Source organism: Numida meleagris, chromosome 1, assembly GCF_002078875.1.
Source record: "Numida meleagris isolate 19003 breed g44 Domestic line chromosome 1, NumMel1.0, whole genome shotgun sequence".
In the NCBI taxonomy this organism is placed as follows: Eukaryota; Metazoa; Chordata; class Aves; order Galliformes; family Numididae; genus Numida; species Numida meleagris.
Genome location: NC_034409.1, coordinates 90,237,397 through 90,255,992, shown reverse-complemented (window position 1 = coordinate 90,255,992; position 18,596 = coordinate 90,237,397). Strand labels below are relative to the sequence as shown.

Below are 18,596 nucleotides of genomic sequence, written 5' to 3'. Positions count from 1 at the left end.
CTTGCATGGAGCACGAGGGATGGATGCAAGGTCAGTCTGCTGCAGAGACAGAAGAGGGAAATCAGGAACTGTTTGGATAGTAGAGCCAAAGCCCGTGACTTCTATTAGCCTAGGACTGAGTCATGCCTGGCAGAGACAAATGTGGTGTTACTCAGAAACGGTGGAGAAAGTCACCGTGCCCTGTCCTGACAGACGCTGGCTGAACTTGAACACACAGCCGTCTGTACGACCTCTTGATGCTTTGCTGCCAGGAGCCAAAGAGCCCCGACCTGGCCAGTGCTCCCATCAGCCTGCTACACCACTGCAACCCACCCTGGGAAAGAGCTCTTCCGCACCACATATCCCTGCAGGGGCCATCACACTCCTTGTGAGAACCACAGATATCTCCAGGTGATAGCCAGAGGAGCTGGCTGTACCATAGTCAGGTAGATCACAAAAAGCCAGGGGATGGCTGGGAGCACAGGAATAGAACAACCAGCCAGGACCAGACCAAGCCACGAGGCTGTGTCCAAGGAGGTACAGGGACAGGAGGAGGCAAAATGCGAGACGACAGACTTCAGGCTGTCAGGCTGATCCCATGTGCTGTCCTTTTCCCTCAGCCCTTGCTAGCCTTGCCTGCAGGCACAGTCAGCAGCTCCCATGCAGCCAAGCTATGAGGACAGGCAGCAGAAGAAAGCAAAAACAGGTCCAAGGTGGAGAGATTCACGAGAGAGGGATCCAGGAGAATCAACCAGAGAAAAGAGAGATGAAGAGTGTGCGGCACATGAATAATGGGGGAGGGTAGGAGATACAGGGTGAGAGAATAAAATGACATGAACAGAAGGAAGGGAGCTGCAAATAGAAGGGGATGTGGAAACAGCAGAGAGAAACAGATTGCCAGAGCGGTGGAAGTAGAGGAGACCTAGAGGGACAGAATATAATAAGAACTCTTAAAATGAGAGGAAAATAGGAGAGAGAAGGGAGGGAGAGGAAGAGTGAGAGAAGGATTTATGATCTCCCGGAGAAGGAAGAAAGCCTTGAGCTTTTTTCTCCCTATCTCTCAAAGGTTTTGTGAAAGCAGAGAGAAGACCTGTCATCCTCTTTTTAAGAATGAAGGAGCTAAGGTGCAGAGACTGAGGGATGCAGTGGATGAATGAGATGGCAGAAAAAAAGCTTAGCTTCCTACTTAAACACTCCTGTCAGAGACACAGGTGAAGAACGACCCTGACTTTCTCCTCTTGAGCACAGCAGAGAGAGATCACTACCCAGAGACGGTAGGAAGATGGCCTTGGAGAAGAATGAGAGAGAAACCAAAGTAATGTAGCTAAAAGAGTTGCACCTCCTCTTTTTCACCAACACCCGATCTCTAGAGATCCAAATTTAGAGGTATTTGGAGTGAATTCACCTGGAATGCACCAAAACAAGTGACAGCTGTCTGCTGATGTGGAGAATCATCTGCAGGGACAAGACACTACAGCACGGGTACAGCTGCTTGCCTACCCCAGCAGCTCACAGAGAAGAGCAACATGGGCTCTGCAGACTCCTACAATGCTCACCAACCTTTCATTTGCAGAGGTCTTTTTTCTTTTTTTCCTTCTAGAGCACCTAATATTTATCCAGCTTTATTTGTACCATCCTTACGTTTCAGCTGCCACTGCAAAAGACTGTCTTTCTGTGCACACAAATAAACATCAAACCCCTAAAGTCACATACGCTTGAGTCAAATATAGTATGCAAGAACCCTGAATAAACCAGATAGCTGGTGCCCGTTTGCTCTCCTGTACGCACACAGGCAAACAGAGCTTCCCAGTCACCCACTGCACACAGAAGCCCACAGGATCAGGTGCTCTCCTAACCCCACGCAGCTCTCCTTTGTGACTTGCATGCTCAGGAGCTGTCTAGGATTCCCCCCTCAGTGAGTGACGAAGGTCCCTCAGCTATGAACTGATGTTAATGGAGGGTTGTGTACCTTGTTTGTTTACTGCTCAGGAGGAATGCCTGTCGTGGCTGTCAAGACTATAAAAATATTTCCATGACTTCAGACAGCTTGGCATTTTTACATGCAGCCGAGAGAGTGGGTGAATGTACGTATGAAAAATTGAAGAAACATTATTAAGGGAGTACAGAGACTATCTCCTAGTACCACCAAGATGGCTCAGAGAGGCCAGAGAGGTCAGAGACATTTCTGAATAAAATGCATTTTTTCCCCCCTCGGGTCTCTGAAGAGCTGGCAATAATTAAGCCTTACAACACCTTTCTGGAGTAGATAAGTCAGCCGAGGCCAGCCAAGGTTAAAGGACTCGCCCGTGATCACACTTAGCAAACCAGAGAGGAGAATAAAACCCAACAGATATCACTCCTGTTAACCAAGCCCTGGAACACCCGTTGACACCCAGGCCCAGAGATGGGGCTACGTGGGGAGACCGCCACGTGCGGGTCCTCAAAGCCAGCGCGACAATGGGACAAAGAGCCGAGCAGCAGCATCCGCTGCGACTTGAAGACGGTAATTGTGAAAGCAAGTGACAGAAGGCTGGGAAGCAGTGCCTAGTTACGAACTGTGGTGCCAAGCGTATTAAATATACATTGATAGATTCAATTACAACGAGCATCATGCAAAATGGAAACGTCTGCAGTCAAGGACCCAGGATGGCAAGATGGGCATAACCCCAAAACATCATCACGTTTTTCAGGAAAAAACTCCCGCTTCCTGATTTCACAGTGAGGGTGGGCACTGCCCGAAGCCACCCCAGCTAAGGTCTGGATGCCGACACCCAAGCTCCAGGGCTAGCGAGAAGTGCAGGTGACTCAGGTTTAGTGGGCTCCATTCAGCTGTGAGAGATCCATATCACCTACTGCTGAGCAGCCCTTTGTTATCCGTGTCACCAGAGAAGCTGCAGAGTGAAGTGGCAGAGAAAGTGAACTACTCACCAGTGAGCCACCGCCACCTCACCAGCAACCGGCTGAACTTGGACTAGGATGTGCCACGCTCAGGTGTGTGCTGCCCTGTGCCGGTCCGATATTCAGCCCTGCATCCACCTGTGCCAAAACACCGCTGTTTTAGGGAGCCCTGGGAGCACGGGATGTGGCAGAAGGCAAAGCCAGATCCTGACATCGTTAACTGACTCAGTGGTTAATACACTGAATCCATATTGGGAAGGGAAGGTCACCGCTTCGCTCTTCTCCCATTTTTCTGCATTTCCTCAGGATTTCAGAGTTATGAAATTATCATTGTCACTCCCCAGAGCTCCATCCTGTGCTTACCGTGACACATGGACTACCCAGACCACCAGTAATGATTTAATTTCCTCCTCCTCGGAGCAAAAATAGCAAGGATAATCATTCAGCACTCCATACACACAGCTGTCACCTGAAAAGTGCAGGTGAGTGCAGTTAAACGGAAAGGCAAGTACAGTCTTAGGCCATTTTTTTGTACCTGGAGAACTAGACCAGCCGTATTTTGCATGCAAGATTACAGGTCTGTGTGTAGTTGCATTTTCACATTCCATTACTGCAATTGCACACAGCCAGTTACATGCCTTAGCAGCAGCTTACAAAAGCAACTGCTGCTAAACATACAAAACCCAGCTCACAGATGCAGACTAAAAACACACTCCTTGTTTTTCTGCCATAGAAAAAACATGCATTTGCTGTCTGCCTGCACCTTGTGCAAACAGCACCCCAGCATACTGCCTCGTGCTTACGCTTGCATGTTGATCCACATTCAGCCAAGCCTTCTAATAACCTGAAGCATACACAGCATTTTGCAACTAGAATCGCCTCAAAATGCAAAAAAGGCCCGGGTTTTGCATAAGAAAATCTCCCAGCAAGCAGCTGTAACCATCTCTCTGCCTCCAATGTACTATCTGTTCCAGGCTCCCGAGAAACACAGCACTCGCAGTGTAAGACAGTAAGAGAAGAATACCTTTTTCATTTAAACTATAGGGGAGTTTTACCTAGATAGACTGCAATTTCCTGAGCTGGAACCTGGCAAAGTGCCCAGGGCTACGACCACCCCCCCTTCGCTTGCAAAAATTACTGTGGAGTCTTTAGCAGCCAGAAGTAGTTTTCAGTTTTGTTTTTACATTTCTTCTGAAAGATGCTGAGGCAAGCTCAGTTGTAAGCAAACCCGGGCGCTGCAGAACTTCTTCTAAGAACTAAACTGATGCACAATGTCCTAAGCACACTATCCCCAAATACCCTACTGAGGAATGGTTCAGCACTGAGTCAGAGGGAAGCGGGCTGAATCACAAATAGCAGTTCCTGCAAGCTGCCTTCCCCCCGCCCCCAAGTCCACGATCCAAGCAGTGACCAGGTTGTGGTAAGCTTGGGAAATCTGATGAGATCACAGTCTGGGGAGATACAGCTTCAGACACTTTAGTTTTTGTTAACCAGCTTCTTGTTTTGCATGGAGGCTCGGACTGCAGTTGCTCTAGCAGGTTTCCCATATGTTTATAATACTGTTGTTATGGGAATACATGTACAGTCCATGTCACTGGCAAGTTGCGCTGCTTTGTGCTGGAAGGACAAAACAGAATTCATTGTCCAACAGAGAACCGAGTCTAGGCATAGCTCAAGCAAAATTTATCATAGCGTGAGTCACGCTCAGTGCAAAATGCATGCTTTGCTCACGTGATGCTGTGGGACCCTTCCACGCTGCCCACAGACAAGCACACGGCATCTCACCAGCACGGGCCCTCAGCTGGGCATGCCGCTTCTCGGGAGATCAGCGACTGCTGTTCCCGTCTCACGGTTTTTGGGTCCAGGAGGACTGACCCGAGCACCAGAGCAACTTGCCTAAGGCTGCCCATCAGGCAAACATCAGGACCCACCTTCTGCAAGACCTCTGCCTTTGAGACCACTGTTTCTCAAACAGGACAAGCGAAGGATAAGCGGGGACAGTGGAGACTTGAGCACTAACACACAAGTCCACATCACAGAACAAAAGTATCTGCTTCCCAAGGGGCCCCAAAATGGGCAATGAGTTTGCTTACAGAAACAATGTGTGTGTTTATGTCTGCGAGGCTCTTATCAAAACCACTGTGCCCGAGAAGCCTGCGTACACCCTTAGGTGCAGGCAGGGAGCATCTGTGAGGCACACATCTCAGGGGGCAGCAGCAGCAACCGAGGCTCTGCCACGTCAGAGTAGCGCTGAAGAACCGATGAGGACAAATCTTCGTGCCTGACAGCCCCAAACAGCAAGAAATGCAGGCGGGAGGAGTGAAATGTGTTTTGTTTACTGCCAACCCCACTGATTCCCGAGCTACTGCTGAAGATCTCAGCTGCAAGAGAGGAGCTCATCGGAACAACACGCAATGAGCTCAAAGAAAAACCAATTTGCCCATTTAGGGTTCTTTTAGTTATCCACAGGCAGCAACAGATGTAGCCAGTTCCCCTCCCTGCTCCCCCAGCCCTGAAAAATTGCCATTTTCTGTCCCCATCTCATGCAGCCAGGCACATCCCATGCTGTAGCTGAGGTTTAATCATGTACGCACTCTGTGGGGAAGGGGAGCATGGGATAGAACTGCCCATCCACAAAGGAGAGAGGCAGGAGGCCAAGGCTCATTCCTGGCCTCCAGTCACCCTCACCGACTGGCGTATCGAGGATTTTAAAGTGCATCACTGATCAGATCAGCAGGTTGTCCTAGAAGGGGAAAAGTGACATAAAATATGCACAAGCCTTCCTTCTGTCCTGACAGCAGGTTGAGTTTTCAGATGATGTGGAAACAGCAGCCTGCTCTCCTCCCCCAACCTGGTCAACTCACACCTTCGCTTCAGCGCTGCCACCTCGCTGCCCGCTCCAGGGCCCTGCTCCCTCCCCAGCATCCCCACAGCGGCTCTGCCCAAGGCTCCTTGCCACTGCCTTTGTGCCTGCTTAGCCCTTGGCCTCTCCACTCAGCACACCAAGCAGGGGCCCATTAGCAGTCTCCGTTGCTCGGCACAAAGCAAGAACAGAAATGGCATCGAATTGCCACCTGGGGTGCAGAACTTGCCCATGCTGCCAACCCGGCTGCACTCCAGAGAGGTGATCCCAGAGAGGACGGGAAGAGCATGCACACATGCAGTACGTACATGTGCACAGCACGCCAGCTTGTCTGCCAGGCGCCGGCATTGCTTTCCTTCTCTCATCTTCAAAAAAGAGCCATTCGGAGAACGTCTGACCTGAGATCAGCTCTCTGCATGTATATGTGCATGAAATTTTTATGGCATTGTTTGTGTGTGTGATGTCTGCGGTGTGTGTCTGCTCCATCACAGGACTGACATCGTGAACAGAAATGCTGAAGTGTGGCACATCTTGGTTTTCAGTCTTGACTGCCCTGCACCTCCCATCAGCTTTCGTGCAAAGCCGGCTCTAAAATCCTACCAGCGCTTCACTGATAGAATGAGCTCTGATCTACACTGAGGAAAACAAGAGAACCGGGCCATGTCCACCAAGAAACATGTTTATAACATGTAACCCTTGCCCCTCCGGAGGTACAGTGTGCCACACATGCAGGTACATCAGCAAAAAACTTGCTGCTTCCAAGAACAGGGGCAGGGTGCATTTGAGAAGCTTGACTTCACCCCTAGGCCTATTTCACAAAAGCTTGGGAAGCATCAGGTATGTCCTTGCTGTTGCCGGATTCCAACATAATCAACAGAGATTCACAAAGTCACGGTAACAGAAGGTCCCCTACCACACCACTCACAGACAAGGCAAGCCGCACGCTTTCTGCCAACAGCCCTCGGGCTGCTTACCAAGAGCTGCCTTCCCCTGCTCAGGAGTGAAACACAGACCTCTGCTTCCTCCTGCACCCCAAAGCCCTGCTGCCCCACATCTGGCTCACCCACACTCAACCCTTGCTCGTGCCTCGATTGAGTTCAAAATTCCCCCTCATCTCCAAGCTGCTCCCAGGCCACCCTTCCCCCTACCTGCCAGTACCTCTCCCACTGGTTTTCCACCAGCACCAAAAACCACTGGAGCCCGCGCGGGCTCCTCCCAGGTCCAGCTGCATGAGGCCAGTACCTCCGACCCCACATCACCGCCCAAGGAGGCCCATTCCAAGCTTCCAAGCTCAGCTTGAGAGCTCTCCCCTGCTGTGCCCGAAACCCTGGAGCGCTTCTCTCCGCACGCCTCCATCACTGGGCTTCCTCCTGCAGAGCGCGGGATGGAGGAGGCATCGCGGAGAGCGCTACACCCAGCCATGGTTTTCTGCTTTGATTCTTTCGCTGCTTATTTATTTATTTTGCGGAGGGAGGCAGCGATGCCGAGAGCAGCCGGCTGAGATTTGTGCCGTGCACGTTTTTTTTGCAGCAGCGAGAGCCTCCATCTTCCTTGCCGGATTGAGCGGGGTCTCAGGACGACGCGTCTCCCTCCCCAGCTCCGCTCCCCGCGGCCCCCAGCAGCGACGCTCTGCTCCCAGCGCTGGCTGCGGGGCACGGGTGCCCGCCCTCTCCCCGCTCTGCTCCCGCTCTCTCAGCCTGCGCCGGGACGCGGGGACGACGAATCCGCGCAGCCCGTCGCTTATTTTCACCCAAACAACCACAACCAGCGAAACCCGATGCCAAACTTACAGACCTCCCGAGAGGCACGGAGAGGCTTTCCGACGGCAGAACCCCTCCGGGATTCACAGCACCCGGAGCGCGAAACACAACCGCGCGCGGACCGCCCCCTCCACCCTCCGGGCCCCGCCGACAAAAGACCCCGCGGGGGCTCCTCGGGCCCGGCCGCCAACAGGTGTGACGCTCCCCGCGTCCCCCCGCCTCGACGGGGGAAACTGAGGCACGGCGCCGCCCGCCCGCCGCAAAACTTTCCGCCCCCCGCCGCGCCGCGCCGCGCCGCACCGCGCCGGACTGCGGCACGCACCGCCGGCGGCCGCCGCGGTCGGAGGCGTCCCGGGGCCGGGCCGGGCGGCGGCCGGCGCTTACCTGCCTCAGGCGGAGGGCGCGCGGCGCGGCATGGCGGCGAGGCGGGCAGCGGGAGGCGGCCGGCGGCCCGGCCTGCGCTCGCAGGGCGCTAGGGCAGCATCAAGGCAACTTAGGGGGAAGGCTGGCGGGGCCTATTGTCTGCGCGGGGCGGCGGGGCGGCGGGGCGGCCTCCCCCCGCGGGCGCCGCGGCGCTTGGTACGGCCCAGGCATTCATGCCAAGCGGCTCTGGCGCACGGCGCTCGCCTCCCGCGGCTGCTGACAAGCCGCAAACGAGGCGCCCCCTCCCGCCGCCTCCCCCGCCCCAGCGGCGGGCGGGACGCGTCGCGGCCTCCCCCGCCTCGCTCGCACCGGCGGCCCTGGGCCCCTGGGGGCTGCTCCTCCTGGGCCTCCCTCCTTCGCGGGGAGCCGGGGCCCGGCCGAGCGCCACGGTGCCCATCGAGCTCCGCGACCGAGCTGCTGGGCGGCGGGCGTGACGTGCCCGAGGTGGCGGGAGCCATCTCACATGGCCGTCGTCCCCATCCCAACGCCGGCTCCCCTTGAGGGGTGCAGGCCCGTGCCCCAAAACCAGCCAGCCTCCAGCTCTCTGAGGCTTCTGTGGGAGCCCTCTGAGGAAATCGAAGTGGCTCCCATGCCACGCAACGCCCCTGTGCTCCAGGTGGGGCCAAGCCCTTCGGTGACACCTTGGCCATCCAGGCCTACGTGCCCTCTGTCCGGCAAAAGCTAAACCAAAATGTGGCCGGTGTGAATCACAGAGCGGTGTGCCTGGCGCACGGGTTCACGAGGGTTCAGTCGGCGCAGTGAGGAGCCACATGACCCACTGTCATAGGTTTCATAACAAAACCACAAAACTCCATCTCAAAAAACACATCCCTGTCCAGGGACAACAAAAGGTTTTTCTGTGAGGCTCAGCGGAAAAGGACTGCGGAGCCCAGAAGTGTTGCACAAGCATCAGCTGGTTTCATTTAATAAAAATAATTATTATAATCACAATAATCGCCACTCGGATAGCTTTTTTGTCCAATGATCTCAAAGACATTTCACTCACTCGAGCAAGTCTTTTTATCTAAATTTAACGAGGGGTAAAACAAAGTCAGACAGACAAAGTGACCTACCAAGGTCATCTTCTGAATCTGCAACAGAAGGGAAAATGCACGTTTCTGAATTCATGAGCCCAACAGAGAAGCCACCTCTCAAAAATAGAGCTCCTACAGTCTCCCCAAACTCTAAAGTTTTATTGAATCGTAGAATAATGGAAGTTCTGCATTAGTCCCTGTTGCTCTGCAAAGAATTTTAACCAAGTCCAATTTGCAGTTTGGATACTAGGACAGATGCAAATAATGTGTTTCCTAGGAAAGACAAATGGAGGTCAAGCGAGGAAGAAAGACTGTGACCAAGAATGGCTGGAGCCAGAGAGAGGAATGGGCTGGGGGAAGCACAGCCAGGCTGGAAAACCAGTGCGCACGCAGACACCATAGCTCTGTATGCCAAAGCCGCTTCGCAGTGCCGGAGCTCTGCCCTGACAGCAGCTGAACCCAGAGTTTGTTTCTGAATGAGAGACCTGGGTCTTCTCAGGGTGCCATAAAGGCTGGGATCCACTCAAGCTCTCCTAAAAAGCTCAGGATTTCCACATCTTCTCATAGTCCTTTAAGGGAGAACAAACCTCCCCGGGCTGCCACAGGTTGAAGCCTGATCATTTTCGGATCCACATTCTGCTAATGGGAAAAAAACAACCCAGGGCTAAACTCACCTTGTCTAGGAAGGCTGCACCCAGCAGAAACAGTCTTTCTTGGCCGCTCCCAGTCTCACTTTTTAGGCTGCTTTTGTACTTCAATGAAGATGACTTTGTCCTCTCTGCCAGCCCCGGGACCCGCTAGAGTCTAACCAGCCCTGGATGAGACCATGTCTTCTCGCAGCTGATGAGAGCTGCTGCTCCTGGCGGGGTGGATTTTCCCTCTTCCTTCATTTCCATAACGTTTCTCTTCTGTTTACTTTCCCATTGCTCTCCTCATGGCCCCAATTCAGGACAGCGTGTAAGCACATGTTTAATCTCATTGATCTCATGGCACTCCACGTAGGAAGGAAAACACGGGTCCCTGTGCCCTGTCTCTGAATTTTACATTAAAGAGACGTGCGATAAAACTCAGAAGTGGGCACCTGAGGGTGGACTGGAACATGGGCAACGACCTCTCCTCAGGTGAAATGCAGAACAAGCAGGGTGCTGATCCCTACAGACACTTCCACTCCAGTGTGTGCCCAGGGAAGCCACAACGCCCTTGGCAGGAGAGGTAAGCATGCCCTCTCTCCTCAAACAGGCGCGGCTCAGAAGCTGGAGCACTTCCACGGGAGACACAGACAGGAAACGCCAGGGGCAGAGCAGGCAGCACAGGCTGGGGCTTCTGAATCCTCCAGGAGTGCTTTAACCCGTCTGGACGCTGCACCTTACCAGGAAGCATCAGCCTCCTTGGAGTTTTGTACAGTGCCCATCCTGGAGGCACGCTCCTGGAGGCACAGAAGCAGTTTGTTTCTGGATTCTCCTGCTGCTGTGCTAAGCCTTGTCAAGCAGGAGGCTTTCCCAGACAGGTACAGAGCAGAGCTGCTGAAGCCAGGGGTCTTGTAATCAAAGTGGATGGGCCTGAGGGCTCTGGTCATCTCCAGAACTAGGCATCAGCTGAACAAGGGTTTGCAGGATCATACCTTGCTCTCAGGTGTCTGAAATTCATCTGAATCCTGCTTCAGGAGATCAAGAGATTTATTTGACTCATATCTGGGACTAATTTCCCTGTCTGTCAAGTAGGAATTACAATACCCCTTATTGACACTTTTATTAATTCAGACTGTATGATGTTTGGTGGGTTTGTTTGTTTGCTTTGGGGGGAGAGAAATAAAACCTTTTCTCTATGTGCATGTGCACTGTTTTATATGTTAGGACCCCAACTCTAGTTCAAATGATGAGGTGGCTTCTGTAAAGTAAGAAGCAGACAGTGGGATAGTCTAACTTATGGACATACCTGCTTCCTTTTTCCACTGCACGGAAGCATTCAGCTCCCACCTCCTCTACATGTGTATCAAGAATGAGTAGGAAAAAAAGAGCCCTATGCTTGTCTTGTGTCCCAAGCAGGAGGACACACACTTGCACCATACAGACCTGTGCGTGCCAGCTAGACCAGACGCCTCTGCAAGGCACATAGGCAGATCGCTTGCGCAGCAGGTCTGACAATGTGGGGATTCATTAGGCATAGTGTTTCAGTGCTTGTATGTATGCTACATGGTTCACCTCACTGGCGTGCAATTGACCTATCCTGAATTTCTGGATGTTCAGCAGCCCAGCTATCTGACAGACCCAATGGGCATGTGGAAATTCTGATATTCAGATTTCATCCCAACAAAATTCCCAGGCAGAGAAAGATGAGAAGTCCAGGGAAACATGCACAAGTGGAAGCTCACCATGCTGAAAAAGACGGGTTGATTCACCTGTACCCATGAAGCAACCATTCACACCTCTTCTGCTCTTTGCTGCTATGCCTCACCTCATGCTCGTTCTTCTTAGCTCAGAGCCCAGGCTGTGCAGAAAGATAGGGTTTTTGAGTAAACGCTCCTCTGAACTGGTGTGGCTCTGCTTGTCCACACATACACATCCCTCCTCATAACGCATCAGCTGGTCGTGCGTGTCAGCTGTCCCTCTGTCCCTTGTAGCAGATGTTTTGAAATGTTGCACTTGGTCACATTATACAGCACTTTGCGGAGTCTTTTGCTCAGCCCCGTTAGTTTTCCCCATTGTCAATACAGCCTAATTCCATTGCCAATAGATGCTTCATTCCTGGTCAGACCTCAGATAAAATATTCTTAAGAAAACCTCAGAAATCCCATTATTGCCAATTTTCAAGCCATCTGTTCCTTTTCTTAAAGTCCCCGATGTTGGATTCACGGGCTTATGCAAGAACCTCAGCTTTCTCTAAAAAAGGAAAAGTCGCTTTTCTAGTTCCTGAAAGCCTCCAACACTGGAATCCCAGAGAAGGACTCTGAAGTGATCGTGCACTTATTTCAAGTCACATTTCTGAGATAATGCCCTGATTTGCAGGTCCTGGCTCTCAGTCTTGCTCCCTGGGGATGAGAGTGCACTGTTCAGCTGCATTTAAAGACCTTTCTGCTGGAAGCAGAGGGGATGCACTGTGAAGTAGGGGAAGAGGAGGGAAAGGACAGCTCTGAAGCGGTGCATTATAAAGGTATTCTTAAGTCTTCACAGTCAGAGAAGGGGGGGGGGGGATTGTTCCTGTTGCAGTTGCATTGTTTTATGGTGGTGTCATGCAATGAGATGGTGCCGGTTGTGGTTGTAACCAGCAGGCGGAGCTGAGCTGAATAAACAAGAGCGAGCTATTCATAGCCATAAGGAGGGCAGAGCACTCCTCTCCTAGCAACACAACCAGAAGAAGAGCAGTAAGAGCTCTGCCCAACTGGGGAAGTAATGTGAGTGAAATGTGGATGTTCCTCCCCTTCCAAGCAGTTCCTCTTCCATTGCTGTGAGATGCCTGGAGAGCTCTCACCTGCCCTGCTCGCACTGCCCAATAGCCCTGTTTGAACTCAGCAATGTACTTACACGGGGTTTAGTAAAGTCTGTTCTCTGCGAGTTTGACTAGCAAATGTCCTTTTCTGCTTTAAAATGAGAAATACAGGAGAGGTAGAAGGCAGAGCACAAACCTGTGCCGCAGACTGTGGCAGCCAGGAACTTGGTGGAATGAGGGCTCTGCTCTGCTGTCTCGGGGCTGGTGCTGTACCGTCCTTGTTCCACAAGCAGTTGGAGGGCTTTTCCACCTTGCCATTTCTTCACCCATTTTTCCTTACCTAAAATCCAGTGACATCAGCACTTTCACATAGTGCCTGATGTTTTTCTGGAGGGGGGATCCTAGGGCGGAGAACTGGAAGTTTTGGGTGCACGTGATAAAGCCCATGGCAGTTAAATGCAGAAGGACATTTTGCAAAGGAAGCAAGCACACCTTGCCGTTTGAAAGATTGGACATGTAGTAGCAAGATACTGACAAGTGTTCCAAACACCTGTAACACCGCCAGTAAATCAAGCAAAAGCATTTGTCAGCTCATCATTAGGAGAGTAATGAGGTAAGTACGATAGAATTTAGGCCAGGCAAAGAGGCCAGCATCCATCTGCAGGAAATATCACCACAGACAATGAAAAGTCAATATTTAAGAGGAAACTTACAGACTTCTATCAGAGGGAATCCAATCCGTAATGAAAAGCGTCCCTTGTTCTGACCTCTGCGCAGCGCAGACATACAGTCACACCTCTGGACACCTGCAAGTCTGCCTTCATCATGCTACCATCATATAACTACATCAGCAGGCGTCTCACCTTGCGAGTCCACCAGTCCATAAGCTTCACAAATGACTCAAAATCAGAATACAGGTATTGTGTTCTCTGGTACAACACAATAAGCAGATTTTTGAATGACATTTTAGTTTTCCAACAAGTTTTCCATGCGTGAATTCAATAAATTGCTAGGAACAAAAAAAAAAAAAAAAAGAGAAGAGTAATCATAGGCACAATTACAATGTCTATCTGGAAGGCTGCATACTAGGCTTCTAGATCTCTTGCAAAACATGCCACCACTTGAATTCCAGGAGTAATTATCTTTTATGGAGTTTGGCGAGGAGAGAGGGCCTCGACTCACAGTTTGCCATTCAGTTACAAATTTTCTGTTAAAGGAGAATGACAAAATCCAGGAATCCCAGGTTTCACCTCTAACTTTAGGACCTAGAGATTAATATAATAGATGGGGCAAGCAAGTCACATAGATTTGGCACATCCAGCTGAAAGGCAGCGCAGCTGATGGGATAAGAGAACTGTATTTTGATCTCAACTAATGGGATATGGCACAGCTTTTTTCTTTGTTTATTTTTGCATTGCAGGAAGGTTAGGCAGGCAGGGGGTAACAGACTGAAGCCTTGCTCAGCAAGTGGAAGTGCCCTGAAATATAAATGAAACAGCAGCATAAGACAAACAGCAGTGTAAGGTGTGCTCCTTCAAGAGCAGCTTCCCTTAGTCTGCAAGAAATTCAGCCTGGGATTCTTGCTTGGTGTACCTGATTCACCTGAAAAAGCAGAAGCCTGATACAGTTAAGAATACTTGATAGAAATGATAAGACAAGAGAGAGCAAAGAGAAAAGAACAATTGATTTAATGCCTTCTTCGTTTGTATTTAAATAAATAAAGGTGTCAGTATAAGGCTCTAGGCACCTTAACACACAATTGAGACTACTAAAGAGAAACTAAGCTACGCACCACTCCCAAGCAGCATGAAATGATTATCCAGAACGTGCTCTGCCACCTCCCAGAGGAAAAAAAAGACTTATTCCAGCCCTTCCAGCTTCTCTCTCCAAGGGTGTCATTCCCAGCACTCTCATCTTATGGACTTGTGCTAGCAAGAGGAACAGCACACTCCTGCCAGGGACACCCATGCACTCTCTGCCTAGCCACAGACCAGGGTGACCAGCAGTGCTCCAGGTGACCACCACTGCTGCCGTACTGCGTGGAAAGGGAATGCACACACTGCTTTTCTTCCTCTGGTAACGCTTAGCAGAAGAAGTGTTGGCTTACCCCAGACCCTGTCGACGCTGAAGAATATTGTTGGCCTCAGTATAACGAGCTGGAGAATTTCTGTGTCCACTGGGGGAGGAGTAGGAGAAGGGGGGATGAAAAAAAAAAAAAAGAGGACTAAAAAACTCCAAGTGATTTCACTGGCAGTTACTTCACTAGCAGGATTGTTACAAACTCCCAGCTCATAACATTGTTAGCATTTCCCCCACCACCTTCCTAGCGAACTGTCTCTGTTTTCTATTAACGTCTCTTGCCCAACTTGCAGCTGCGTGCTCCCTCTCCTTCCCCAAACGGGGGCTGGAGCTGACAGACCTTGGTGGGGACAGCAGCCGCTTTTCCCAGAGAAGGACGAGCACTTGCAGCAGGTAACCAAGAGTGACACCGCTGCCTGTGCTGCACTCCACCAAAGCAGCTCTGGTAATCCCCAGCTCCAGTAATCCCCAGCCCAACTTTCACAGGTGTCCCTAAGATGGTATGGTGCTAAGAGACAAGCTCAGAGGCATGCCAGCAGGGGAAACGATCAGGGACCAGTTTGCAGAACAGACCATGCGTGAGGCAGAGGAACCTGTGGAATTAGTAGATACAGAATTGGTTGGGTAGTTGCAGGGGCTGAGGTCAGTGACTACCTTGAGGTGGAGGCAAGTGACGAGTGGTGTTCCCCAGGGGTCAGTCTTGGGACCAGTGCTCTTCGGCATCTTCATGAATGACACAGACAGTGGGATCAAGCGTACCTCACCAAGTTTGCAGCCAACACCCAGCTGAATGGTGCAGGTGACACAATAGAAGGAAGGGATGTCATCCAGAGAGATCTCAACAAGCTTGAGAAGTGAGCCCATATGAAGTGAATGAGGTTCAACAAGGCCAAGTGCAAGGTGTTGCACTCAGATTGGGGCAACCCCAGATCTGTACAGACTAGGAGAAGAACTCATTGAGAGCAGCCCTGCTGAGAAGGACTTGGAGGTCCTGGTGGATGAAAAGCTTGACAAAAGCCAATAGTGTGTGCTTGTAACCTGGAAGGCCAACTGTGTCCTGGGCTGCATCAAAAGAGGTGTGGCCAGCATGGCAAGGGTGGTGATTGTGCCCCTCTACTCTGCTCTCATGAGACCCCATCTGTAGTTCAGTGTCCAGGTCTGGGTCCTCCAGCACAGGAAAGATGAGGAGTTGGCATGTGTTGAGAGGAGGCCACAAAGATGATCGGAGGGCCAGAGCAGCTCTCCTATGAAGAAAGGTTGAAGGAGCTGGGCTTGTTCAGTCTGGAGAAGAAAAGGCTCCAGGAAGACCTCATTGCAACCTTTCAGTACTTGCAGAGAGCTTATAAAAAGGTGGAAGAATGACTTTTTACAGGATCTGATAGTGATAGGACAAGGGGAAATGATTTTTAACTTACAAAAGCTACACCTCACCAAGTTGGCAAGTTGGCCAACGTCCTGAGAGCCAAACTGTATGATCCTGCAGGGTTTGCCACTGCAGTGATGCAGATACTTATGCAGCAGAGAACTTATATTACAAGTGAGCCATCTTGGGTCCAGCACTAGTCTTGCTTCCTCAGTTCAGCAGTGTTACTTATGTACTAATGAGCCTAACCCTTATTTCTTTGTGCACAGCATACAAAAGTAAGCAAGACTTCCATGGGATGAAGACGTGAGCTACAGAGTCTGCCATGCTTCATGGCACCTACAAAGGCATACTGGCTTGGGTCTTCACTGGCATGGCTATCCTTGCACCACCTTCTCTATCATGGTATCATCAAGATGTCTGCAATATGCAGTGGGAGCAGAAGGAATAAGCAACATCAGGAATTTTGTTTCCGATGAGGGAATCCAGAGAACTCACACTTGAATGACCTCAGGTGCACTGTCACCTGCCCAAGTGCAGGGTATGCCTCAGCACACACACTGACACACTCCCAACCTGGCAGTCATCACTGTGAGTCCCTTCCATGAGTGCTCATTGACTCTAAGCCTTCTCCTCGAGTTTCCATCAACTGCCAGAAAAGCTCCCACTCCGTGGTCCCTGGTGGCCGGAACTCACATTCAGCAATCACAGCCTAGCACTCCTGCAGGAAGGCAAGCTTAAATAAAGGAGCTGAATATACCTCCTCCCCATCCAGCAATTATTCTGTTTTCCCCTCTCCTAGGTCTCCAGCCTGACTGACTGCCTCCACACGCTGGATATGGTCCCAGCAATGCTCAGCTCTGCACGTCAGCTGGGAGCATGTGCAGTCGTGACATTAGGCACGATCCTTGATCCCAAATAGTACCAGCTGTCACCACCTTGACCCCCTGGGACACAACAAAACTGGGCTTTTCCAGTTCTTATGTTCTGGCTGCCCATTCCCTAAGGGAGTGCTTATAGCCAACCCCAAACCTCAGGAACACATCCAGGTCATGCACTGCTCAGCAAGACCCAGTCCTAATTGATACCCGAGCAAGGACAAGCTGCAGATACTGAGCTGCCCGCTTGGCAGCATATGCTGGGCAGAAAGAAGCAGCAACTTTCCCATGGGTTGTGAAGCTCCTGGCAGCCTCTCCACAGGTCTCTGCAGAGCAGGCTCACTCTTTCCATGCTCTGCCAGCAGTTGCGGCACCAGTGTTCAGCAGGGCTCCCAGGAAGCCCCTTCTGCAAGCATAGGAGGGGAAGAATGAGCCTGCACTAGCCAGAGTGGGTGGCATGGACATATCAAGCCTCTGTGGGCACATGCACTGCAGGAAACATCTCCTATCAAACACCTAACCTTGAAATAGGATGGGTGACCTTGCTGGACTCTCACTGTACTCTAAATGTTGGCAGTTGTGATGTCAAAACTGCGCTTCTTGCATTTGAAGAGCCTAGTCCATTTCCAGTGTATTTTGGTGGGAATCTTTTTACTGGCTTCAAGGAGGACTGGGATGGGGAGAAAAGGAGCAATATGGCACTGCTACAGAGGAATCAACTTTCCTTGTGTCAAATCCATTCCTGTGGAGGAGGAGACAAAGGAACAAAAATCCAGAAAGGGACAAACCAACATCTGTAACTATCTGGTTCCACAATTCTTTGTTCCTCTGGTATTTGTTTGTGTAACAGTAATGACTGGTGCCCCCACCAAGGTCAAGGCCTCCCCATACAAGGCACGGAATAGCGTAATGAGAAACAGTTCCTGCCCTGAGCAACTCAAGTGAAGAAGAGAGTGAGGAGATGGGGAGCAGGGACATGACTTGCTCATGTTAACTGGGGCCAAAGGAAGAGCTGGGATCCCAGAACAGCTCTCCCCACTTCCCTTCTCCTCTCTGCTGGCCCAGGGCCTTCAGCCATAAAACCACTCTGACACTCCTCCACCACTCTATATGGCTGCAAAATGAATTAGTTAGGTTTCAGAATTATTTAATTTCCAGGAGTAGTTCCTTCATTACAAACACCACACAGCAGGCATTTTACATCTACAGCTACAAGAGCAGCCTAAGCCCGCAATCCTTTGTCAAGGGTAAACATAGAAAACACTCACAGTAAATGTGAAGAGAGTCAGGAATAAAGCAAGGGCAGAGAAAGATGGGAGCACTAGAAGTTCCTCAAGAGAATGGGTGCTTGGAAAAATATCTAATTATCTCCAGAGCCTGCATATATTACACACTTGTTTTGGCATGGCAAGATGATAAGAAGGTGACTCAGGGCTACACAAAGACAGTACTAGCAGTTATTTGGATTGAACGCCATGGACTCATTCCTAAATGAGGAGTCCCTCCTACCAAGTCACATTCTTCCATATCAACTTGAGCTGAAGGAGGCTCTTGTCACTTCCATGCCCCCAGGGCCCAGAGGCCCACAGAGTGTTAGCTCCCACCTCAGAGAGGAGGAGCACGTGAGGGAGAGGAAGGCAGCTCTGAACAGCAGTGGTGGCAACCACTGCAACCCCACAGGGAACAAAAGGGCTAATATGTCACTGTGGAAGGATTGAAGGTGCTACAGCTTCTGATCCTCAGCCACAGCAGGGCTGGAAGTGAATGTGCATATGGATGAAATACAGAGAATAGGAGCAGGGCTGCAAAATGAGTGAGAGCAGGCACAGTGTACAGGCACAGAGTGACAGGTCCCTGTTCCTGCACTCTTGAGAAGATGTTTAAACCTATTTC

The 18,596-nt window shown here is 51.0% G+C and overlaps 1 protein-coding gene across 1 annotated transcript in view; it reads right to left on the bottom strand.

Moving 5' to 3' along the window:
- The window catches only part of BCL9 (B-cell CLL/lymphoma 9), a 55,066-nt gene extending 47,147 nt beyond the window's left edge, over positions 1 to 7,919 (bottom strand). Inside the window, exon 1 of the mRNA XM_021402424.1 lies at positions 7,885 to 7,919. The gene's annotated coding sequence lies outside the window, so the exon portion shown is untranslated. The remainder of the gene's footprint in view (positions 1 to 7,884) is intronic.